We start from the raw sequence: 8,135 nt of genomic DNA on the forward strand, positions 1-8,135 counted from the left end.
CGAACTTAAGTATACTTTTTAGTATATATTGTTTAGTATGGCATTTCGGACACACCGATTGTGTCAGCTGCGCAAGTCCTGGTATCAGGTCTGGTAGTTGTGGTGTCAGATGTTGTTTCAGTTGAGAGATGTTGATGTTTGGACTGGGCTGATAATAAAAGGTAACACTAGCTATCATCATAACTTAGCATGAGCTAAGCCGGACTAAATGGCTCATTTGTGATCATTGAATTGAGGTAAGCGTGATTCAAGTGGCCTCCAGGACTGATCGTTCCACTCGCTTGATGGGCGGAATCTGAAGGTTCTTCAGAAACCTGTGGGTGATGTCAGAGGGGGTGTCCAGTTCTTCTGATACAGCCCAACCATATACCGTTGTGTTTGTCGCTTACTAACAAACGCTGGGTGGTGGTGGGAGTTTTTTTGTGCAGCACTGAGCTTCCAGTTGCTTACTTCCGTCCCCCGGACCCATTCAACCCAATGTGTAGTTATGTTCCATGCTGCAAGATCCAGCACAAACGGTCTTTCCTAGACCCTTTTTGGTCAGATCTTTCCAGGTTAGCTCATCGGACCACTAGTCAACATCTGGGCTACCAGGGCTAGCTCCAGGTTCCTGCATGACTCGGCTGGAAGGCTGGACAGGCCTCATTCTAGATAAGGATGGATGGATATACTTAGGAAGATTGTACATTGTTAGCATTATTGGGTAACATGAGCTAAGCTAAAAAGCCTGCCTGCTGCTTGGTTCTGGGTTTGGTCCAGGCCAGTTGTGACTGCTAGCAGCTTAGGCCTATGAACGGCAGGCGGGCCAATGGCGAATCCCAGAGGAGCGGCATGGGTCCTCATTTTAGGTCTGGTGTCACTTGTTTTCCATTGTTTAATAGGTCATTTCCACTAGTACCTACTCTGCTCCGCTTGGCTCGACTCTATTCTGTCTTAAGGGGTTTCCACCAGGTGATGGTGCCGGTTGGTACCTCCTTTTTACGCGGGACATCACAGGAAGTGTGTCCTGTTCTGCACAGTAGACGCCAACCTCCTATGACATAGATACCCTGAAACCTCATGGTACCAGATCTAAATGGGATCTCCCCAGAACCTCTGGAGCAGCTACAGGGCTTTGTTGAGAGAAGAGAACCACAACACCTGATCCATTCAAACTTCAGTTCTGACCTCAGACATGAGGTTCTGGGTTTGGTCCCAACGGGATCGGTGATCAGGACACAAACGCACACAAAGACGTGTGCTTCCATCTTTTATAGGATCATCTAACCCCAGACATCCTCTCAAACACGTTGCCTCGTGTCCTTCATGCCTATTATACAGTTTCCATGGCAACTGAAATGATGGCTGATGTTAAACACACACACACAGAGAAATGTCCATGTTGGTTTGTATTGATGTGATGACAGCTTTGCTGAGAACCTATGGAGGTAGATTTGTTTCTTAATTATTCAATCAAAAAAAAGATTGCTTCAATCAAAAAATATATTTTCAATAAAAAAAAAATCACTTCAATCAAAAAAATGTATTTCAATCAAAGAAAAAAAGTGTTTGAATGCAAAAACATATTTGAGACTCAAAAAAATGCATTTGAACACTGTTTTTCTTTGATTGGAAATGTTTTCTTTGATAGAAATGAAGTTTTTTTTAGTTTGAAGCAACTTTTTTGATTGAAGTAGTGTTGTTTTGTGTTTGGGCCATATTATGGGTAGGACATTTGTGTCTTTATCATTTAATCAAAAAAGAAGTTGCTTCAAAAAGAAAAAAATATTTTCAATAAAAACAAATCACTGTGCATAAAAAATCGTTTGTGCTGCTTTAGTTTTTGAAGAAATAACGGGTTAATTATGACACGATGGCGTCACGCACCACCCCCACTTTGTTGATGTCCAGGTGAAGCGGTGGAGTGAGCGTTGTTTTCATGAAGAAAGTGTGACATTCCTGCTTTGGGTGTTTTTTTTTTTCCAGTTTTGAGACTCTGTACAAGTTTTCTAAGTTCATCTGTTTTAGTTGAGACTAATGTGTGTAATTTTAGCTGATATTGCTACTGTTTCAACATATAATGGCGTGGCCCAGTAGCTCCAAAGCAGGAACGTCACACTTTGTCCTCATGAAAACAACGCTCACTCCACCGCTTCACCTGGACAAAGTGGGGGAGCTGCTTGACGTCAACGTGTCATAATTAATCCGTTATTTATTCAAAACTAAAGCAGCACAAACAATTTTTTTTGCACAAACCAGCACTAACGCAGCACAAACAAACGAGACCATTTTGGACAAAGTCGGGGGGCTGTAGACGTTGGTGTAGACACTTGTCACTCAAACATGTCTGACCAATGGGGAAGCAAAAATATTTTCAATCAAAAAAAGTGTTCAAATGCAATTTTTGGGGTCTCAAATATTTTCTTGCATTCAAACACTTTTTTTCTTTGATTGAAAAAGTTTTTTTTTATTGAAAATATTTTTTCTTTTTGAAGCAACTTCTTTTTTGATTAAATGATAAAGACACAAATGTCCTACCCATAATATGGCCCAAACACAAAAAACACTACTTCAATCAAAAAAGTTGCCTCAAACAAAAAAAACTTGTTCAAATGCATTTTTTTGAGTCTCAAATATTTTTTTGCATTCAAACACTTTTTTCTTAAATTGAAATCATTTTTTTTGATTGAAGTAAAAAAAAAAATTATTGAAAATATATTTTTTGATTGAAGCAATCTTTTTTTTTTGATTGAATAATTAAGAAACAAATCTACCTCCATAAGAACCCAAATCTTTCATTCTTGAAGACAGATTCTGATTCAGGCATTGAAAACTGACATGCTGCCTTCAGGTAAACTCAGAAAAACAGAAATCAGTTGGGAGGTCCAGTGGAGGGTGCAGGAGGATATTTAGAAGTCCAGCTTCTCTAAGAATCCATAAATGAAGCAGTGCAAAACACAATGAAGAGTCACCTTCTCATAGAACCAAACAGAACCAAATAGAACATTTCAGGGCTGAAATAAAAACCAGCATTATTTGGAAACGACTGGAAATGTTTTTAGTAACTACATGTCAGAGCCTCTAGTAGTGGCAGCAGGCCACTGCTCATTTACTCAGCATTCAGGAAACACTAAAACCAGGCCAGAACCTGAACCCAGGACCCGATCTGGACATTTTAACCTGATGTACGCCCAACAACACTTCATTAAAGCCTCACCTGGTCCTCAGAAGCACAGAGGAACCTCAGCACACACACCTCCATCTCTGCTCTGCAGTTCCACTAGCGTTTCCATGGCAACAGCAGCTGAAATGTGTGTGTGTGTGTGTGTGAGAGAGAGAGAGGGAGAGAGAGTGTTTAGAGATTATAATCAGAGGAATTAAAACATTAAAAACAGCCAGACTTCAAAGACAGTAAAAAAAGTGGATCAGTAAAGTGGTGAGCTAAAAGCTTCTGCTGATTTTTCTTTTATCTTTTAAGATCTTGTGGCTCTAGTGGCCTTTATTGAAAATAGTGCAACATCAACTTTGAAGCAGAGAGAAGAAATGCAGAAAAGAAAATCCCAGGCCGGGTATTGAACCTGTGTCGGCTGCACCAGGCCCGTTTGTGCTGCACCGGATCTCCAGTCTCAGTACATACTCTATCTGCTCCACCCAGAGACGTATGGCGCCTCTTCAGCTGGTTTTCAAACCAGCTGACACCATCAATCCAGCGCTAAAACAACAAAAACTATTGCCCAGTTAAAGCGTTGGGGTCCGCTCGCATACACAGCCAGCTGCGTTGTGAGCGTTTCTTGGTTCAGGACTACGTCAATTGGAGGTAGAGTGTACCATAAATTAAAGAGCAAGGAAACTGTTGGAAGAGGAAGTTATTCCGCATTGAGGCTGATGCAGAGCTAAGTTTCGTTGCAGTTCCTCGACTGGCCGCTAGAGGCTCCACAGGCCAGTCAGTCTCCACTGACCTCCATGTTAATATGTCCAACTTTAGAGCTGAAATAAACATATTTACAGTCTGGTTCAAAAAAACATTTTGGTCCCCACTGCTTGATTTCACATCCCTGACAACTCTGAGTGGGAGGGATTTTTTTGTACCACTTCAGAGTTTGTATTAAAGGGGACATATTATGGCATTTAATGTATATTTTAAACAGGCCTTGAATGTCTTAAAAACAATCTAAAGCTTGTTTTTTCTATATAAATCAGAAATTCAGTCTCTGGGCCATTTGAATATTTTTTCCGCTTCTAAAGCCTTTTTCTGTGCTTCATTCTAAGGGAAGGGGGGGCTATGATAATGATGCTCTGCGCTGATTGGCTGCTTGAATGACGTGTAGCAGGGGAGGAGACAAAGCGTCGCTCCGGGGAGAATAGCAGCGGCTGCGTAGCAAAGGGTGTCCACGGTTCTGCGTTAAATCGACCCGTACCCTACGCCGTAGGCTCTGCGTTGGTGTAACGCGGAACCATAAATCAGCCTTTAGTCACCTCGTCTTCAAACAGGAAGATTTAATTTAATTCTAAACAGGTACACCACGGTTATTTACCCTGATTCCTCATCATTTCACTTCTTATGTTACAAGACAAATGAATCATGTTAACTGTAAAGAAATCACAACACTGAATTTTCACAAATGGCAACTTTATTGTTAAAATATATATATAAAATTTATGCACTATTGCTGGCTCAAGGAAGGGCCGCGCGTCTTCTGAATGTGAACAGCTCCAGGTGCTTGAAAGATCTGAAACCACAGAAGAAAAATATATTACGGTACTAATAGAGCCCCGAGCCCGGAGCTCCTCGACGGTCCGGTCCGTGAGCAGCCCCCGCAGCTCCGTATGCGGCGCCGGGGCTCCGGAGCTAAGCTAAATACTTAGCCCATGCAAAGATCATACAAATATAAATAACATAAAAAAATAACGTCACTTACCGCTGACTCGTGTGCAGTTGCCGGGTCCGTGCTGTGGGAACTGATCCTTTTATGAGGGTAAGTGTCGATGCAAAATCTCATTTCTACTCTCCCTCGCTGTTCAAACAGCCACCGCTGCTGAACAATGGCGGACGCTCGAGCCGACGGAGAGAGCTGGTTGTGGGCGTGGTTTCAGCAGCGGAGGCCGAACCTCTGCGCCTCGGGTGACGTCACCCTAGGCGCAGATTCTCATCGGCTCAAAAAAAAAATCACGTGACACTGGGGGACTCTGTAAGGCGGGGGTCACAGACCTTGCAGAAATTCATGGTATTTTGTCTCCCCTGTGCTGGCAGGGTGAGGAGAGACCACTTTATATATGTTAAAACAAGAAAAAAACGTGTTTTTCATAATATGTCCCCTTTAAGCAATGAATTTATTTCTGATAGGATTGATTGACAATCAGCTCAGCCAATGGCTAGCCGTTACCATCCGCCGCGCTTAGCGAAGCAACCAGATGGTTGTATTGACACAGTGTCAGCTAAATGCAATGGTCAGTTTTGATTTCAACATATTAAACGGTGTATTCTGTTGTCAACGTCTGACAGCAGCTCTGCAGATATTTTAGCGGGGTTCGGCTGAAGGAGCTGGGAGCAAAGCTCACTTTGATTGACATTTGCTGGGCGTGTTCCTGTCAGCTTGCTGAGCGATATGGGTCCGCCCTGCACAAAGGAAAACGGGCTTCAAAATCATGGGCTGTATATAACAATGGATGAATCATTCGGTCACCTGACCGTTGCTTTCTGAAGGAAGGTCGTCTTACAGGAGACGGACCAAAAGGTTTTTTTGAACCAGGCTGTAAATAGGTTTATTTCTGCTCTAAAATTGGACATTTTAAAATGGTCAATGGGAACTGACTCGGTTTTGTAGCCAGCCTCTAGTGGCCAGTCGAGGAACTGCAACGTATGTATGTATGTGTGTGTGTGTGTGTGTGTGTGTGTGTGTGTGTGTGTGTGTGTGTGTGTGTGTGTGTGTGTGTGTGTGTGTGTGTGTGTGTGTATACATGTATGTATGTATGTCTGTCTGTCTGTCTGTCTGTCTGTCTGTCTGTCTGTCTGTCTGTCTGTCTGTCTGTCTGTCTGTCTGTCTGTCTGTCTGTCTGTCTGTCTGTCTGTCTGTCTGTCTGTATGTATGTATGTATGTATGTATGTATGTATGTATGTATGTATGTATGTATGTCTGTCTGTCTACACAGGTTAAAAAGCAAATACAATGAAAAGATTTTTGCCAAATACAGGGAAGAGACATGAGGTAGTGATTCAGCATAATGTGTATATAAAATGGTATATATAATAATGATTATATTGTTTATGATAAGATGTGTGTGTATATATATATATATATATATATATATATATATATATATATATATATATATATATATATATATATATATATATATATATATATTTATTTATACATATATATGTATATATACACATATATTTATACATATATATATTGTATATGTATATTATTTATAATTGCTCTGGTTTATAATTTATTTATAAAGCTCAGGTATAATATTTATAATGCTCAACTATATTCATATTTATAAGGCTGAGGTATAATATTGCAATGAAGTGCTGTACTATTTTATAAGGTAATAACAGGTATAATTTTTTTGATAAAGTAAAGCTTGCTGTTATATTTTTTTTTATTTTTATTTTCAAGCAAAATTGAAATAGAAACAAGGGGTAGGACCTCATACGTTTTTCTACTTCCTCCTACTCCTTTTCAGGCATGACGGTTTATTTCCCTTTGATTTTGTTTAAATGACTGTTTATTTATATTCTTTTGTATGTATGTATGTATGTATGTATGTATGTATGTATGTATGTATGTATGTATGTATGTAAGTATGTATGTATGTATGTATGTATGTATGTATGTATGTATGTATGTATGTATGTATGTATGTATGTATGTATGTAAGTATGTATGTATGCTGAAGTGAGATGGTCAGCGCTTGTTCAAAACCGGTTATTCAGAAACCAGTGGGTCACATGACCAAATGCTTCGTCCATTGTTTCATACAGTCTTTGATTGAAACATATTCAGCAAATAAAAACTGCTAAATCCCAGGTCACCTCATGTACATTTTTGTCCTACAGACTCATTACTCCAGTACTTTAGAACCAACTTGTTGTACATTTTTTCCTTTAATATTATTTGCTCTTTTGTATTGCACCAATCACCACAACAAATTCCTTGTGTGTGTTAAACTACTTGGCAATAAACTTCTTTCTGATTCTGACTTTTTTTTTTATCTCAATACAAACTAGACAATCAACTACACTGTAATAACAGAATTAACATACATTTTTTCTTTAACTAGGCAGAGAATATAGAATGGGGAGATATTTACAATGATAAAAGTGTCAATTAAAATGTTCAAACACGTTCCAACCCTCCTCAGTGATCCCTCTGTGAATAAATGTATACCAGTCATTTCACAACTGGTTTCTGTTCCTAGATTGAATTGGTTGAACTGGTTTTGTTGTGCTCATGGCAAAGAAAACAGCACATCCGAGCTGGTTTTAGGATACTGAATCAACGCCATTTGGATCCTTTCCTGTTTCTCTGGTTTTACTGAAGGACTTTTGTTGACATCAGAGCACCGAAAACAATGCTTGTTGCCGTTATGGAGAACCAGCAAATAGATGTACATTGTTACTGTCTGTCCTTTCTTCACCATATATGAGAACATAGTTAATGTCATTGATAAGGTTTTTAATGTTATTAGCTAGAATTTTTTTATTGGTTTTTATTGGTTAGAAAATGTGGATTTCCTGGTTACAGGTTCTGGGTTTTTGTTCTCAGATTATGGGTTTTGATCCACAATATTTTTGATGATGAACCTCATGGATGTAGTCAGTAATCGAGTTGTAAAAGAAAATCAGGGGGGATGGCGGATTTTATCATATGGGGACAGATAATTTGTGCTGATTACAAATAATATAATATATTACAAATAATAGCAGTGACCAAAACACCTGCAGAAATACTGCAGGAATGACATAGCAGCAGTTAAATGCAGCCTTCTGTAAGCTTTAAATATCCACTGGGCTTACATCAAATACATCAAAACACAACAATAAAAAACACTTTTCTGAACTTATCAATATGACTCTGTCCTTCACAGGATAAGTAAAATGGATCACTGCAAAAACTCACAATCTTAACAAGAATATTTGTCTA

This window comes from Cololabis saira, chromosome 13 (assembly GCF_033807715.1).
Source record: "Cololabis saira isolate AMF1-May2022 chromosome 13, fColSai1.1, whole genome shotgun sequence".
NCBI classification, from domain to species: Eukaryota; Metazoa; Chordata; class Actinopteri; order Beloniformes; family Belonidae; genus Cololabis; species Cololabis saira.